This window comes from Oryza glaberrima, chromosome 11 (genome assembly GCF_000147395.1).
Source record: "Oryza glaberrima chromosome 11, OglaRS2, whole genome shotgun sequence".
Classification (NCBI taxonomy): Eukaryota; Viridiplantae; Streptophyta; class Magnoliopsida; order Poales; family Poaceae; genus Oryza; species Oryza glaberrima.
In genome coordinates this window covers 11,375,804-11,394,477 of record NC_068336.1, presented here as the reverse complement: position 1 = coordinate 11,394,477, position 18,674 = coordinate 11,375,804, and the positions used below count along the sequence as shown (strand labels likewise).

At 41.8% G+C, this 18,674-nt stretch overlaps 1 long non-coding RNA gene across 26 annotated transcripts; it reads left to right on the top strand.

Moving 5' to 3' along the window:
- Positions 1 to 6,625: 6,625 nt before the first annotated feature.
- On the top strand, positions 6,626 to 17,039 carry LOC127754504 (uncharacterized). Of its 26 annotated transcripts, none has more exons than XR_008012866.1 (18): positions 6,626 to 7,165; positions 7,262 to 7,558; positions 7,774 to 7,839; positions 7,969 to 8,057; positions 8,178 to 8,304; positions 8,411 to 8,475; positions 8,635 to 8,774; positions 8,946 to 9,034; positions 9,151 to 9,296; positions 9,392 to 9,538; positions 9,647 to 9,787; positions 11,334 to 11,451; positions 11,996 to 12,422; positions 14,464 to 14,580; positions 14,829 to 15,116; positions 15,702 to 15,809; positions 16,550 to 16,606; positions 16,733 to 17,039. It is a non-coding gene; the product is annotated as an uncharacterized LOC127754504 (long non-coding RNA). The 26 variants fall into 26 exon arrangements; XR_008012850.1 differs by lacking the exons at positions 7,969 to 8,057; positions 8,178 to 8,304 and adding exons at positions 11,638 to 11,773; positions 11,860 to 11,914 and having other exon boundaries at positions 6,627 to 7,165; positions 7,262 to 7,568; XR_008012859.1 differs by having other exon boundaries at positions 6,627 to 7,165; positions 7,262 to 7,568; positions 8,414 to 8,475.
- The last annotated feature ends 1,635 nt before the right edge of the window (positions 17,040 to 18,674 follow it).

Below are 18,674 nucleotides of genomic sequence, written 5' to 3'. Positions count from 1 at the left end.
GTCTTATTCTCTGGAGGCTGAATTTTCTTGATTGCATTAACACTCCTTTGAGTTATCTCAATCCCCCTCTCGTGAACATGAAATCCCAAAAACTGGCCAACCGATACACCGAAAGCACACTTTGTCAGGTTCATCTTCAGGCCATATTTCCTAGTCCTTACAAAAACCTTCCTCAAATCGGCTATGTGGTCCTCTATCTCTTTAGACTTAACAACCACATCATCAATGTATATACTTCAACCAAACAGCCGATCAAATCATGGTATATATAATTCATGGCCCGTTGATATTTAGCTCCAGCACTTTTCAAGCCAAAAGTCAGTATAACCCACTCAAACAAGCCGATTGCACCAAGACATCTAAAAGCTGTCTTGTGGATATCTTCTTCGGCCATAAAAATCTGATTGTATCCTGCATTTCCATCCATAAAACTCAAAATCTTGTGCCCTGAAGCAGCATCAACCAGCTGATCGGCTACTGGCATTGGATACTCGTCCTTTGGGGTAGCTTTGTTTAAATCCCTGAAATCAATGCACACCTTGACTTTGCCGTTTTTTCTTGATAACCGGAACTATACTATAAACCCACTCAGCATATCGGCAAGGACGAATAAAACCAGCATCATATAAACGTTTAATCTCAGCTTTGACAGGCTCGAGCATATCGGCTTTGCATCTTCTCGGAGGTTGTTGGTGTGGTCCAACCCCTGGTTTGATAGGTAGCCGATGTTCAACAATCGATCGGCTGAGTCCTGACATCTCATAATACTCCCAAGCAAAGCAATCCCTGAATTCCTTTAAGAGCTCTATCAACTTGGTTCTAAATTCTGGAAATAAGTTCTTACTGATAAATGTCGGCCTTGGTCGATCACCTGGACCTATATCAATTTCTTCCAAATCATCAGCCGACATGAAACCCTGTCCTTGCTTGTCATCGAGATCATCTACTGTGTCCTTGGTGTAGACGTTTGAACCCTCCACGACGCCCTTAAAATAATAACTTGGGCTCTCCATCTTTAATTGACTGTATATCACAATCGGACACTTTTAGAAAATCTCCATCCCAAACTTTTCCAGATAAGCAATCGAGACCATCCATCTCCCAAAGAGTTAAATCGGCACTGGCAACATTAACTGACCTGTCGGCTGGCACGATTTCAATCTTGTCGCCTTGCCATTGAATCAAGCATTGATGCATGGTTGAAGGAATACAACAATTGGCATGAATCCAATCCCTTCCAAGCAACAAGCTGTAGGAACCCTTCCCATCGATGACAAAAAATGTTGTAGGGATAGTCTTACTGCCGACTGTCAGTTCCACATTGAAAATTCCTTTGGTTTCTGATGGATTGCCACCAAAATCTTTGAGCACCATGTTTGTCTTGATTAGATCCTCAGCATTTCTGCCCAGCTTCCTAAATGTAGCATAAGGCATCAAATTCACTGCAGCCCCACCATCGACCATCATCTTAGACATCGGCTTCCCATTGACATAGCCGTTTACATACAATGGCTTAAGATGCCGATTATCTGTCCCTTCCGGCTTCTCAAAGACTGCTTGTTCCGGTGATAAAATCAACTTAGCCGATTCTTCCTCCACTTCATCAACATCGGCTTGCCTGGCCCCAAATTCTGCAGGTAGTGTGAAAACCATGTTAACCGATGCAGTCACAACACGTTTTCCTTTAGCCAATCTTTTTGCTTCTCGGCTGTGACTTCATCGGCTATAGGAAGCCGATTCTTAACGCGCCACTCCTGCTTCGGCTTCGTTTTCTTCAGCCGATGGTTGATCTCTTTCTCAACCTCCTGAAAGCGTTCCCTGTTCCTCAACCTTTGAACCCTTCTCTTCTGATTCTTTGTAAAAATACCAGAAGGACACCATTGAGTCTTCCTGCCTTTATTGTCTTCTTGGTCATGGTCTTGGTTCACTGGGCCCAATCTTTGATGAACACGAACTCTCGCTTACCTTGGCCGATTGCCTCTATTATACAATCGACTTGAACTTTCTGCAACATTACTGCACCCAGGACAGTCTTCAATAAATGGCAACCTCATACCTTCATTCCAACAAAATCTAAAGAACTCACAACCCCAATGAGGATCAAAGCCGCCATTATCTTCTTCATAATGCCTCTCCTGCTGCTTGTCATACTTCTTTTGATACTTACTGATAATCCTAACCAAATTCACCTGAAAACCTCTAGCTCTTCCTCCATCGGCTGTTCGGCCAGCTGTGTGCACCATATTAACAGGAAAAGGATTGCCATCGACCTTCATCGGCCTCTTGGAGTCATCAAACTTGATTTTGCCCCCTTCAATAGCCGCCTGGATCTGCTGTCTGAAGACTTTACAATCATTGGTAGAATGAGACCCAGAATTATGCCACTTGCAATACCTCCTCTTGCCTAATTCCTCAGCCGATGGAATTGTATGACCAGCAGGAAATTGAATCTGCTTCTCCCGAAGTAGCAAATCAAAGATCTTATCAGCCTTGGTGATATCAAAATCATACCTCTCTTCTTTTCCAGAATTCTTCACCCATTGGCATGGTATAAACTTCTTGCTTCTAACCCATTCGGCTGTAGCTATTTCAGAATCATCATCATCATCATCATCATCAGATCCATAGATGTAGGGAAAGACATGATTGACCTTTTTAAAGCTTTTCCTGGCTTCTGCAAACCTTTGCTCATGCAGAGTTACCTTTTATACAAGATGTGACAAACTATCAAAGTCTTGAGACGAGAACTTCTCCCTGATCGGAGCTATCATACCCTTAAAAGCCAAATCGGCTAACTAGGCATCAGTTAAACTCAAGCTGTAGCATTTATTCCTCATCTCCCTAAACCTTTGGATGTAATCTTGCACAGGTTCATCATGTCTTTGCTTAATCGCCGTTAAATCCGACAGTTTCATCTCATGAACCCCACTATAGAAATAGCTATGAAAATGCTTCTCCAAATCGGCCCAACTGTTGATTGATCCACATGGCAAAGAAGAAAACCAAGTGAAAGCCGATCCAGACAAAGACAATGGAAACAACCTGACCCTCAGGGCATCCACAGCCAATGCTTCCCCATATTGAGCTAAGAATCGGCTAACGTGTTCACAGGTTGAAACGCTGTCCTGTCCTGAGAACTTTGAAAAATCTGGAACCTTGAATCGGTTAGGCAATGGAACCCTCTCAAACCGCTCAGGGTATGGATGCCGATACAAGTTTCCAGCATTCTTCGGCTTGAGCCCAAACTGTTCTCTTATCACATCTGCAATCATATCGGCCCATGGCCTTTGCTGAGACACTCCCTGTGCTTGTTGTGGCACGGGCTCGAATTGATTGTATTGAGGAGCGAACTGAGGCTGAGCCGATACTCCTTATTGATACTGAACTTGCGGTGATGGAGGCTGATATTGATAATTCAAATTGCCCTCTTGATAATTCTGGAAGTTTGGCTGTATATTGCGCACCAAATGTTCGGGAATCACTTGAGGTATCACCGTTTGATCTGGTTGCACATTATGAACTAAATGCTCTGGGACAACTTGATTTGCAGCGTGCTGCCTTGGCTGATTGTCGGGCGTTCTGAACCCGGCCAATGCATTTAGCAAACCTTGCTGCTGAATCGGCTGCACAACCTGCTGCCTTGATGGCGTTTGCTGAATCGGCTGCACAACCTGCTGCCTTGGTGGCGTCTGTTGAATCGGCTGTTGCTGGACTAGGTCAACAGTAGGCTGAGGTGGTAAAAACATAGCTGCAACTTGGTCTTGAGTTAGCCGATTCACATTTTGTCCACTATGCTGTGGCTGCTCTCTTACCAACAATCGAGGATTAATTAATTGACCTGGTGTCGATGATGGCGTAGCTGGTGTAGGAGCCGATACTGGTGCTGTCGGTTGAGCCGATGGTGCATTGGGAGGAATTGGCTGAACAGCTGGCTGATTATTAGTGATCAAGGGCCGATAGTTTGGGAAAACACCTCCTAGCAAATAAACCGGTCCTGTAGCCTGGTATTCAGCTATTGAGCCATCAACCATCGACTTCACCATGTTTGACAAAGTGTTGACTAACACTCCAGATTGATTAATCAAAGCATGTTGTAGGGCATAGTCAATCCGATCTTGGAAGTTGTTAAACTGTAGCTGTGCCGTGTTGCCATCTTGGTTAAGATTCTCACCATGAAATCCCTGAGAACCGTCACCTTGAGCCCCTTGAGAACCACCACCTTTGTCACCTGAGCCATCTGCAGCGCCTTTATCGCCTGATTGAGTTGTACCATCTGAGACCTGTTGTACTTCTCCATCCTTGGAAGAATTTGTCCCAGGAACATCTGCAATTAATTTCATCTTGTACCTCTGAACAATTGTTCCTTTACGGGTCTCCATGAATGAATTCAAGAATTGGTGTTGTGTTTGCTGCATCATCAGATTGAGCTCATTCTTCTGCTCAGGTGTTAGCTTGTCTATAGTGACGGGGACAATGTTTCCTTCGTGAACCTCAAATGCACCAGACTTTAGATTCTTGGCAGGGGTCTCTTTGCCAGCCGAAGATGGCGATGCTGGTGGTTTCTCAGCCATGAGAGAATGCTATTGCGGTTCTGACTTCTAATCGGTCCCACTAGGCGTGCCAAAAGCGTGTTGATGTAAAAACACGAGGCCTGGGTGATCTGCTTAACTCCAGTGCAGGTCCAAAACTTGCCTTTGGGTGTGTGAGTGTGCCAGTTGATTTGATCCTGCAATCAACAGGAAACTAAGACAAAGAAAACCGTGGTTAAATCCATAAATGATAGTCGATTGGCTAAGTGCCGATGACATATCATTTAACCTTGAGCCGACGTCATATTTGCATCGATCGGCAGTCATTAAGAAATAACAAAGAACTAAATCTACTCGATCGGTTGCAGATATTAACAATATATAATCCTTAGATCGATATATACTTAAATCAAGTGATTGGGATAGATCGGTCGTCATGCCGAGACAGTATAAATCACTTAGATCGAAATATATACTAATAATGAGATTATATGTGTTCATAGCATAGCCGATCAGATAGATCTAGCATGTATCAGCTAATACTCCGATACTACTCTATATTAGGATATTAAAGCGAGTAGAATATATTAAACAAAAAGCCTAATATACTTAAATGCAACGAGATCTTAACATAAAGGGAAAATTTAACATGTCAAAGAAGCATGTAGGATAAATGTAGTTAAATCAGATAAGATCGGCTGAAACCCCAATACTACTCTAATCAGCAACCAAAGACAGGCTAGAGATTAAGATTCTAATCACGACTCATAAGATCAAACTCAACTGATGAAGCTATAAGTATGAAAAGAAGGACAATATCTAGACAATCAAGTCGTCGGATATGTCATAGAGTGGTAGATATCCTATATAATCTAAGTCAACATCAGTATTTAACCTAATCGGCTGCCTTCTAGTAACAAATGTTAGCCGATTGTAGGTTAGATAGCGATATTGCCGGAGATTATATAAGATATATGATAACTCGTCGAATTACATAAACAAGATTAGAGTATCATGAAGATGGAAGCACTAATCCCGAGAACGCAAGCCACCATAACAAGTTTTACCTCTTGTTGAAGATCGAAACCGATGCAGCTCAACCTGAAAGCAAGAACTCGTCGAAACAAAACGAAAATAAAAGGGTGGCGATGCGCCGAGATTGTATTGAACGTGTGTTAGTTTGATTACATGGGGCTCGGGTCTATTTATACCCGAGAATTACAAAATATGTTCATATCGGACACGACTCTTATCTCTAACAAATTCTAAGATACCATAAGTCTTTGCAGTAGACTTTTGCCCAAACATATCTCTAAGGAAATTACATAAAATATCCTAAGTAATAGATACAATTGCCTTCTCAGGACTCTATCCATGCGTGGAAATCATCATGAAGCATGTCGACCTAAACCGACAACATATGCTGTGTCATATTGTCGGATTCGGCTCAATCGGCTAACCCCGTCTGACTCGAACTCGGCCGATCTTAGTCGTAGCCGATTCGGACTTCAGCCGATCTTCACTCTGTTTCCGGGACAATCTCTATCTCGATTCCTCCTTTACATCCGATCCTCCTTCACTTTTGGTTATCACTAAATTACTTCTTAGACATGCAAAAGTAAATTCAATAAAGTCTAAATGTAATTTACATATGTTATAGAAGTAACTTCAGACAAAACGAAAGTAACTTTGTCATAACATTAGGGGTAATTCCATTGTAGGGATAAAAACATAACTCTATCTAGAAACTAAATTAATTAGCACAAACTACGGAATTGACTAAAACAATAATAGGTAGTCACCTCGGAACATTATGAATGTATAGGAAGTAATTTAATTAAATCTAAAAGTACTATAAAAGTAATTTAATCAACACTAAAAGAAACCTTTAAGTGTGGCGGGCTGGGCGGCTGGGGAGCACGCCACGTCGGATTTTTCAAAAAAACTCTCATATTTGTTTGTAATTCCGTATAGATCTCTCAGTAACGTATTTGGAGAGGAGAAATCGCGGATAGGAACCTATATGTAAAAAGTGAAAAGCATAGCGGCTTTTTCACAAAATAATGCCCACTACCTAACTCCCCAAACCCTCCGTTGCCGCCCGCACCCTCTCCCTCTCCCTCTCCGGCGCCGCCGCCGCCGCCACCCCTCGCGCCGCCACCTCCGCCTCCCCCTTGCGCCGTCCCCATTGCCTCGCGCCGCCGCCTCCGCCTCCCCCTCTCCCTCTCCCTCTGCCGCCTCGCGCCGCCGCCGCCGTCTCGCGCCGCCACCGCCTCCCCCTCTCCCTCTCCCTCTGCCGCCTCGCGCCGCCGCCGCCGTCTCGCGCCGCCACCGCCTCCCCCTCTTCCTCTCCCTCTTCCGCCTCGCGCCGCCGCCGCCGTCTCGCGCCGCCACCTCTGCCTCCCTCTCGCGTCGTCATCCTCTCCTCCTTCCCGACTCACCCTCTCCCTCTCCTTCTTCCGGCGCCGCCACCTCCGCCTCGTGCCGACCCCATCTCCGAGCACGGCCGCCACAACCGCCGCGTGCCCGTCGCCGCCTCCGCCTCCGCCGCCGCCGCCTCCGCCGCCAGTGAGAAGAGATCGGCGCAGGTGGTGCGGCGGTGGGCAACTCCATGGAGTCGAGTACTGCCATACCAGGTACTAAGAGTTGCTTCTTCCCCTAAGCCACTCTACAATTTGCTTCTTGACTGTAATTGCCATTGGCCATGGACGTTGACGCCTGTTGCTTCCTAGCTGCTCCTTGGCAGGACCCAACCCTAGGTGCTACTGTTGGTGGTGTTTTCCCCACCAGCAAACACAGCTAGATGGCGGCGGTGGTGGTGGACGGGATTGGGTGCCGGCTGTGCTCTCCCATCTGAGCCGTAATCACCACAGCCGCCGCCGTCGCCGCCGCTGTCACCATTAGAATCGAGGACAACCGATGTCCTCTGCAGAGCCCACGGAAGAATCGACCGCCGCCAGCGTCCGCAGCCAACCACTTCCGCTTAGAACACAAATAGCCTGACAGAAAGGCCAATAACATCGACGATGGTAACTTCAGGTTCACCTCCTTTACCAGGGATTGCAATCCCATATCCAGCATTTTTTTAGTTTTAACACAGCGTTTTTTATTTCGATTGTTTATACATTATGGCATTGTCGATTTGGCTTAGTTCACAGACCTCTGCTTTTCTGTATAGTCTTTTTGTTAGGATTACCATGTTTGTATGCTGAAATGTTAAGACCGCATATTGCTGTGATTCCAGGTGTAAGTTAGCTATTCCAAACTTCCAATCTTGTTGCAGCAACGCAAGGCATCAGCAGCCATTAAGGTATGCTTTTATACTTCTATTCCTCCATCATGCAGTTCAGCTCTTTACGAGGCAACACAGAACGATGTTGTTTATAGAAAAGAGGCAAGGATGGACAACAGTCCTGTAAGATGAGTATTCATTGTACAGAACAGTACTGGGAAGATTGAAAAACTAGCCAGTTGGATCTATAAAGATGTGATCGAGGTCATCGATAACAATTTTTGGAAACTATTAAGGTAGAACTGTAATATGTTGCAGATGAATAACAAAAACCTAAGCTGATTATGCAGTTCAATGTTTCCTGTTATATTTCAATTTGACATTGTTTGTCTAATACTCTAATCGGCTTCTTTCAGTAATCAGGTACTTGAGTGCCATCTATAGTATTATTGTCTTTATTGCCGCAGGGCTGCATCACATATTTTAGGTATAGGTATCAAGTGAATTATCATGCTTGTGACTACATGGCATTGAGATAAAAAAGTATACATTTTTACTTTCTATTGTTTGTTTAGGCAATAATACCTATTTGGTTCATTTTATGCTTTTGTTAATTGACACTTTTGCCATTTATCTTCCTTTTATGCAGCAGGGGGTGATCAAGATGGTGATATATATGAAAAAGGACTAGGACCTCATAAGCTTCCATTTGAGGTAAACAGTTCCTTAAAGCATGTGCCAAATGTAAAACTGCAATATCTCTGTAATTAGATATATATCACAATTTGATCCATGTACATACGTTGCTTGGTAATTCTTTAACATGTGAACTATATTATAATTGACCAGAATATGGAAATTCATATCTTACAGATCTCTATTCGTCTGCGCGGTGTCCCGCTCCTCCGGCCTGAAGATGTGAGAAGCGGCCACGACCAAAGCTCTTGAGTGCAGAGAGTGACAATATATGTCTATCTAAGTTCTAGAACAGAGCAGCAAACTGCACACAAGAGGTGAGTGAGCTGAAGCTGCCAATATCTTGTTTCTCTCATAGTTGTTAAAGGTGTGCTAAAGCATGATGCTTGCTGATCTTACTGTTCTCTTTGTACTCCGATCCTATATGCCCAATAGAGGTCTTATCTGATTGATACCTTTAACAGCAAAGTTGTATTTGCCGTTGACAGTCGAAACAATTGGAGGATTTCATGATGGCATTGCATTTTTGAAGAAGGGCCATGCTGAACAGGAGGCATGAATTCAAGACTGATAAACGGTGCATTTTTTAACTTCCTATATGCTGGCTATTATACACTGTGTTTAAAAAAATACTGCTGTCCTTATCTCAGATCAGTAATAATGACATGCTCCTTTTCATTGATTTCCTTCCAGAAAAGGTTATTGATGGTCTTGACAGTATGTGCTAAACATGAAGAATGGCAAAGTTGCTCTTGTAATAGTTCCCGAATATGCATTTGGTTTTTGTCCACCAAACAACCCTGTGATTCATGAAGTTGAGCTTGCACCATTTTGTGAAGGTATACTTCTCTTTATGTTATACTTGTGTGCAGTTCTTTGACTTGATATGATGAGTGCAGAGGATAACCAATTATTTCTGAATCCTGATACACAGGGTAAATAATAGTGGGACTTGAATAATGTCGGTAAGATTGAGACTACTGTTGCAAAAAAAAAAAGGAAGAAGGAAATACATTGTTCAAGCTGGGAAAATCTACCAGCTTTTCGTAAAAAAAAAAGGATTTCTAAGCGATATGAGAAGGTCTGGCATGCTTTTTTTTTTCTTGCACAATTGTTTAAATAACTTTGCTGCCATTAAGGTTTTTGTTAATCCCTTATTAACTGATGATTAATCTGTTTTTGCTTCAAGCATTCATCAAGTAATTGATAGCACATTTGGTGAAGAAAAGAAGAAGCAATACAAGTGACTGATGGTGCTGCAACTTGAACAATGTTGCATGCAAGTTGAAGCTAAAAAGATTACAAGCAAGCTGAGAAGCTTTGCACTAAGGTACACCCAGATCTTCCTGCAAAAGTCCCATCTGATACCGCATCTTTTGGTAGACCAAGGTGACATTTCTGTGTTCGTTGCTACTTTCTGTAAATTTGATAACCAAAATGCCACGGCTTTATATAGGAGGGCCTGAGCTTATATTTAACTTGCTAACCTGGAATATATCATGCGGGTCATGGATGGGTGTTTTTAACTATGCTTTAGTTTATTTTAAAGTGTGGTAACATGCTAATTTGTTTAGAGTAACCATGTCTATGTATTAATCCTACTCCTAAAACTGCAAGGAGGTTGAAAGCAACTGAAATTTATAATGATACATTGTAATTCATATATTGAGAGTCTAAGTTCCATTATACTCGTCGAATATTGCTTCGTAGTGGATGTAATACATAGGACATATTGGCTTTTACAATGGTTTCAGTGTTTGATTATATTCCGATGGAGTATTTTATTTAAGGCAAAATTTGTTACAGGACATCCAAAATCTGTGTAATTGGCTGTAGGACATTGTAAAATCGTGTCATTGCTGAGGGACACCATAAAAATGGTGTAATTGGCTGCTGGGCACTAGATCTATTATTTTATTATATTTGATGCTAATGGAGAGAGAAAAACCGTGGAAAGTACGAATGTGCCCCTGGCACTGTTCTTCTTCTTGCTTCAGCTCAATATTGAGCAACAAATGGGATGGGTTTTTGGGGTCGGTGTAGGCCGACCTGATGGTGGAGCGTCGGCGGACAGGGTTAGGGAGAGGAAGCGGTGGAGGCGGGGGCCGCGTCAGGGAGAGGAAGGGCAGCGACGGCGGGGTGGCCGGACGCGAGGAGGCAATGGTCCAATGCAAGCGGCAGCGGCGGCGATGCGGAAAATTTGGTATCGAGCTTTACATTTTGTTTCCCCTTTGCAACCCGAGCTCCTGCTCCATCATCAGCAGCTCTACTCACAATCGCACGCGGCGTTCTTCTGCGCCCACCCATCATTCGACTTGGCTTCGTGCTCACCTTGAAGCCAAATACGGAGGCGGCGAACGACATGGTGGTCGCAACGCTGGAAAAGCTTTCGTGGCGGCGGTGCTGGCCGAGACACCCCCACGTTTGGGATACTACTGCTCTGCGCTGCCTTGTACTTCAAGTTGAAAGAGGTTAATTTTGGGCCTAGCGCTCTTCCCCACCGGCAATGATGCCCCTGACCGTCGGCAATGACGCACCTCACCTCACCCCTGCTCAAGCGGCAGCTCATCCACAATAAGTGTGTACTTGGCTGTGAACCAGCGCTTGGATTGTGCAATTAAGAGGCAGGGGCAAACTTGTATTTTTAAAATTTCTCTCTCCACTTTTTGCTCGAAAATGATAAAATAATGCTTCCAGTGTCCAACAGCCAATTACATCATTTTTGTAGTGTCCCTTAGCAGTGACACGATTTTGCAGTGTCCTTCAGCCAATTACACAAATTTTAGATGTTCTTTAGCAAATTTTGCCTTTATTTAAAGTTCCACTAATTTTTGGTTTTGAACAAAAACTAACTCCATCTCTTCCAACATGAACAGATTTTGAGATATTAACATTCCTATGCAACCCATTCTTGTGACAAGAGCTAGGCCATTCTAGCCAATAATGGTCTTCCTTTGCATAAGATTTAAAGCTGGATATCCAGTTTTTCAGAAGGTAACAATTATCTATAGGATCTGCTTGCTTGCTGAAAGCTTTCAATTCTTTTTAATCAATCAATGTGCAGTTTGAGTCACTTATTATTGTAGAGATTAGAACAACGCGCCTCCTGTACATATTCTGTTTAGTAACTTGTACGGAGTTTGGGTATAACTTGTAAGCAATATAAACTCAATATGGCAGCTTTATATGTTGGATGGATAAAACAGAATATACATATTCAATTGTTGAGAAAACATCATTGGTCCTTAATGCCTCATTGCAAGGTGAAGTCCAATTGTTGAGAAAACATCATTGGTTCTTGATGTCTCATTGCAAGGTGAAGTCCTTGTACTCCATGAGTCCATGTTCCTCCATGCCAACTCAAATGGTCCTTGTACTAATAAATCTTATTATTCCATATAGACAAATGGTACCTCCCTAGATGCCAACTCAAATGGTCCCTCAAATTTTACAAATGGTCTGCTTTCCAAAATTCCAAGTTTCTCGTTGAAGGGTGCTACAACATATTTACATTGTTAATTTTCTTGTTGGTTTGTAGGAAATGGAATTCTAAGAATTTGTACAGAGGTCAAATGCGTATGCCAAGATTTGCTCAATGATTGGCCCTTGAATTTATGGTCATTCTGATGTCAAGAAAGCTATCACATGCTTGCTGTTTGGTGGCTCAAAGAAGGTGTATATATGATCTTATCTGTGTGTATTGCTGTCCCGGTCTCCCTCGATCGCGGGGAAGGAGGAGCAGATCCATTCGAGAAGGTGATGGTATTGGTGAAGAAGATGATGGCTGCCGTTGGCAGCCCTCACTCTAGGGCGGCGGAGGACACGCTGATGCAGGCCAGCAGCTAGTGTGGTGAGGAGGAGCTGGAAAGGAGCAACATGACGCTGCTGAGGTGTTGGTCTCGACCTAAAAAATTGGCATGCTGACTTCGTCAAGGTTGAATAGCCACCCTCTTCGACTCATCTTGGTAAATCTTCCTCCTTCGGCCCTATCCGTTCGTTCTTTCTTCTTGAATGGATTCATATCTTGGAGATCAACGTCTTCAATGCAGTTCCCAAAATCCATGCAAGTTTATCATCTGTTTCCACTTTCCAGACTATACTTGCGCATTTACGTTTCAAATAAATTTAGAATCACGCAGATCAAGATCTACTCTTATAAAGTTATTATTGCCTTTAGTACCTCATATAGCAGTTATAATACTCATAATCCTCCTCCGTTACATTACAGAAGCATCCTCTGAAGGCGACACAGATAAATTATGTAACCGTGATGATCAATGCAGTTACAAAAATTCATGTGAGCTTAGCATATTTTTTCAAACTATCCACGCACATATGTATTTCAAATCGATTTTCATATCTTATCTATTTTCAGTGTATCCATCAAAAGAACAAATAAACTGAACGCCCATTTGAGGAACCTACGAAGTGACACAAGAAGCTTCATAGAGGAAATATCAAAAAGTCCTTGACCATTCTAAAAAATTTTAGACGGTAACCATTAACAAGACAACCATTGAGCAGCGAAGTTTGAAAACATGCCAAACTGACTGTTGCTTTTCTCACCAATATTTCACAAGACAGTATTCAACATGACATATGGCCACTAAGCCAGTTCAAATTAAACCATTCAAGTACAAGCTGGAGGAGACCCAACCACCATACTCACGTCAATAGATGGTCATTGCAACCTCAGAATGAGATGGATAGATTTCGTGGCAACCAATAGCATTCAGATTGGAGCAGTTTGCATCTCCCATTTCTACGTTAAGAAGCGCTTGGAAGCAATCATATATATTCTCTGAAGTCTGGACTATCTATTGACTAATACTCTTATCTCGTCAATCCATTGGACTTGTGTAATTGTTACTTGTCATGTAGATTTAGCAGGGCTCTGTTACTTGCACGTTTTGTTGTCAACACAGAATGTAATCACAGGCACGACCAATTTTATGCAGCGACTCATGCATAGTCTGACTATTTATCATTCAAATAATGCACCTTTAAGGTTTCTGTCATTTTTCTTTCTTATGTACGAAGTAATACATAGTAGGTACCACTGCTCGAAACAGCAATTCGAGCAAACTATATATAGGAGGCGTGCCAAGGCGCCCCCAGCATTTATATACATGATATGCTTGTCATTACCTGTAACCATATTTAAATTATCATGTTGTTTGATTTATATCATGTGGTTGAAAATTCATTTTAGCATGAATTACTTATAATGATTTAGAATTTTTCAAATTTATTTTAGTACACCATGGTAGAATAATGTGCTATTTCAAAATTTCCATTTAGTTGCATTTCTTGAGAATGAGTTTCAGTGATTTGGTTGGATTATCTAGGTGCAAATGCTGTTGTTACTTGTTGAAACCATGGAAATATTTAGTATGGGATGCCATATGTTTTATCCTCTAATTGTGTTGCTTCAAATGAAATGGTGTTTTAGATAAACCTCAGCATATTTATTTTTAGTCAACATGTATTCATGCTAATTTAATGTACTGATGGATTGAATAGTAGAGCATTAGTTTACATGTGCTTTTGTTATGAAGACGAAGAGTTATTTTGTAGATGGTGCCAAGATTGCATTTTTCTACTGTTTAAATCACAACGGCGTGCCAATGATAAAATTTTTCCCAATGGTGTAACATTATCTATTGGTTCATTTTTCTGATATCCTAATATTTCTATAGGGCATTGCTTTGGATTTTTTTTATCTAGCAGCTTTGCCAGTCCCAATTTTCACTTTTAATCTTGTAGTGCTGGTAATTTTTTAGGTCAGAAATTGATAGTTCATACATATTAGCGTATTGTTACTTGGGTAAATTTTCTTGCAAGTTGAAAAATTACACCCATGGGATTGTCTTGTTTCGCTCGAGATTTTTTTGTACTTTCATTTTTCTTACGGTTTTAGTAAGATGCTACTATGCTTGATTTAAGTAAGATATTACTAAGGTATAAGTCATAATTAGTCTTTTCACATGGAAAATTCATGAGCAGCGGCATTAGATGCAAGTAGCCAATGGCGTGGTGGAAAGAAGAGGATCTGAGGATGGTGGCGAATCTGGAGCCAAGGTCGATGGGGCGGGCGGCCGATCTAGGAGGCACACCACCCGGGTTTGTTCTTGGCACCTTCCTGAATCATAGTTCTTCCTATTACAATGCACTTGTCTATGTGCCTCTTGGTTTCTCCAGGCTGATGAACCAAAGGGCCAGTTTTTCCTAGGTTTGCTTCTCTCCCTGGGGGGATTTTGTTGGTTTTGTTCTTTTTTGCACGTCATCAGGCATTTCATCGCCTGTGCTTTCAATCAGTTGTATGCTCTCTTTTGTTTCTCTCATGTCTTGCATTTCATGTAATTCCTTAGAGGCAAGTGACCTCCAAGTTCCTGACTTCCTGTGAGCCATGGCTCGGAATCTAGGCCTATCGTAGGCTAAGAAGATAACCAGTGTTCTCACGGGCAATGGTGGGTCACCGTATATCACGTAGCCATGCTGGGGTCAATCTAAGAGCCGCTGAACGAGATGGTCGGAGGCTGCGAGGTGTGCTACCAGTCTACCACTACCAGAAGAACATCACCGTGGAGGACTACGCCAGGTCCGTCGTCTCTAACAAGCCAGAGGGGAATTTTTTTTTGGCACTACAAAGATTAATAGTAAGTATCAATTAATTAATCCCGTCACCCCTAGGTTGTGTCGAGTTAATTACACATGGCACTTCAATTTAAGTAAAAAGATCTGTCATACTTTCGGTTTTAATTTGTAGGTTGGCTCAGCTATATATTAATGAAATAACCAGCTTATAATTACTTATATAACTGTATATATCATCTAGGCTGATATATAACTGTAATATCATACACAGTTTATAAATTATAATCGGTCTGATGTGTTGTAACACATTCCACACACCCATTACAATAAAAAGAATAAGTACCATTAGCCTGATTTACTTATAAAAATGTGCCTTTTGTATATCTGTAATTTTATCGTAGAATACTACCACTATATATTACCAGGAAATAGCTATTCGGATTGTTTCTTATTAGTCAATACATTGTTGTGGAGTGGTGATAAATTTTGCTGCATCATATTTCATTTGCTTTTAGACAAGATATGATGGAAATTTTTCTATATGAAATCCGCTTACACATACACGTTTGGTATGCACTTCCATCCTGATTATGGCTTTTGTCTGTTCTTTTCAATGCACTCTATGAAATGGCGCCTTTTAAAATCAGTAATTGACATACCACATGGCTGAATCTTTTGGCGCATCATGGTGTCCGGCTCGAGTGGAACAGAAAACAGTAGCTGAGCTGAAGAATATCGATCCATGGGAAACTGAGGTAATGTTGCAACAAAATTCATTGAACAACACAATGCTTTTGACTTGTACATGTCACTTTTTTTTCTCTTTTTTTTTTTCAAAATTTGCTTTGTAGTCTGCCAGCTCAGCTGTTGCAAAATAAAGCCCATCTCAGCTGTGTTAGTTTTTATCATGCTCTCGCTATCATAGGACAGCAAGTCCATATTGATCTAGCTATTCTGGTGGTTGCTCCTCAGTGACTGCGATACCAAAGTAATGTTCCTACTTACATTTCCTGATTTATTTTATTTTGCATTGATGCAATTGTTTCCTAACTCTGTTTATGTATCAGGTACAAGTACATATTTGTATTATATCACGTTTTTTCCATAGTATGTGTATTTCGAACTATAGTTATAGTTTCAGTTTGTATTACTTTTAACTATAGTTTGACACTCAAAATCTATTAATTGTGGTCAGTTCCAGTACATATTAGTATTAAATTCACACCCCAATCAATTTCTATTACAATTTAGTTGTCATGTTAATAGTGCCTATTATCTCAGTTATTTATTTGGCACTACAGCAGCCACATAGAAATTGTGAGCAATATTTATAGCACATTAGCTCTTGTGTTCAGTAGGAAGAAGCTGTTGTTCCTAATGGAGGAAAGAAAGAAAAATATAGTGTTATTACACTTTACTCTTTGAACGTACTTGGTTGAGCACATCTATTTTAGATTGACTATAGTTAAATGGTTATGTTATTTGCTTTATTCAGCAGCCATGCAACTTCGGGTTACACTCAGAGGTCCAAGGCTGTAATCAAGAAAGAAAAGTAATTCACTGCATCCCTCTTTTGGTTTAGTGGGTGCTTTATATGTGGTTTTTTTTAAAACTGTCCATTTTTACAGTTATAGTGCTACTGAATACTTATAGCAATTTATATATGTTTGTTTTGCAGGCAGCATGGTCACTCTTCTACTGTAAATATGATCCAGCATAAGTGCACTTCGTATGTACATACTATCTAGAAGCTTGATATACTATCTACCAAAGAAAACCTAGGCTTCCTATTTCAGCTTGTTTAGTTCGGTTAGCACTGGGGTGAATGAACATGGAAATGCCATACAATGTCTCCTATTTCAGCTTGTTTAGTTCGGTTAGCACTGGGGTGAATGAACATAGAAATGTCATGCAATGTCTCTGCGTATGTAATCCAGAGCGCTGTGTGTGCTTACCTCTGACGATAATTTTCGTGTTTGCCTGCATTCTTTCGACTATTCTAATTATCACCTGTTCTTTTTAACCTAACTGTGCACAGACGGCGCGCCATTGGCGCGCCCCACCCTCTAGTATATATGAAAATGTCGTTTGGACCATGGGAGCATATGCTCCCACGTCCACAGCCGTTGATATGCGCTGAGATTGGTAGAGCATCCTTGGAACGGCACAGGCTGCAAACAGTGACCAATTAGATTGGTCAACAGCCGTCAACAGTAACTAGGCATAAAAAACAAGAGATTGGAACGCACATTTACAATTGTAACCCCTATGCAACATTTGTATATATAGGCACATTTAACACCAACGTTCCCATGTTCCCATTCTTAGCCATTTCACTCATGTGACCATGGCTACTATAGATACAACCGTAGTTAACATCAAGATCAAGTTGACAAAGTTCTGGAATCCAATTCGGCTACCTGCTACACTGCTGACTTCAAGCGGCCGCCAAATTTGCATACGAGCTCCGTTTTGGGTCCATGAGTACTTGATGGAAAGCCCTCCAAGTCCTCTTTCCAATGGATCCAGTCTTGTCCCCAGATTCGAAAGCCCTCCAAGTCCTCTTTCCAATGGATCCAGTCTTGTCCCCAGATTCCATCTCAGTCGACGGCAATCGTAGAAACAAGGTGCCGCGTCACCTATATTGAGCCAATAGGACCCTGGCCCAAGTGGGGCCCATGTGGGGTGCGCCCCAACCAGATAGAGCACAACTCTAGGGACCCCTAGGTCGTCGTCCCACCTCCTTAAATAGTTAGGTACCCCTTCAAGATTTCTTGGGTTTTGTTTAGATTAAAGTTTAGCTTTGCTACTTTGCCGGGTAATCCCGTGATCGGTTAGATCGCCGGTTTGCTCGTTACGGAACCCCAAACTTATCATTTGTACTTGATTCCTATTTGCAATTCAGATTGCTTTTATCTTGTTCTTGTTTGTCTTCGATTTGCTTGCAGGAATAAGGTTCATCTGCACCGGCAAGATCAACAACCCACGGAGAGGTGTATCAATCGCTAAGGCGCAACACAACAACGTTTAGTACGGTTGTAGTGGGGTCGTTAATGTTTCTCCCAAATCGTAGTTATCATTAACTCACCGAAAGATCAGAACAACAGCCTTGAGTGTCTTGAGTTGAGCTCAGGGTTCATCAGGTGGTATCAGAGCTTTCGTTGCTCGGTGAGTTTTTATCTACCTATAACAAGAAAATTGCCATTCAAAAAAATTGCATCCTGTACCTAGCCATATTTGTGCCATTGCATTGTTCATTCAGTTTTTGCTTTTTTGAGTTTTGCGTTGCATCGTCGCGTCGAGTTGCTGGTCTTAGTGTCTAGTCCGTTTAGAGTTTTGAGTTTCTAGTCACGTTTTGTACCACTACCGTCGCCGTCGTCATGTGCTTGTTGTCGTCGGGACCTACGAAAACGGAATCGTCTTTCCGCCAGGGTTCTATTTTTCTAGTTTTCAGAAGTTTTTGCCGGTCGGTTTTGGAGATGATAAGTCGCATCTAGTGTTTGTTACGTATTATATATATATATATATGGAAAGTCACATATGAACCGAGGTGCATCTGCACCATGAATCTAGACCATTGAAGAATGCCAAGATTCACGCATATGTATGGACTTGTGCCT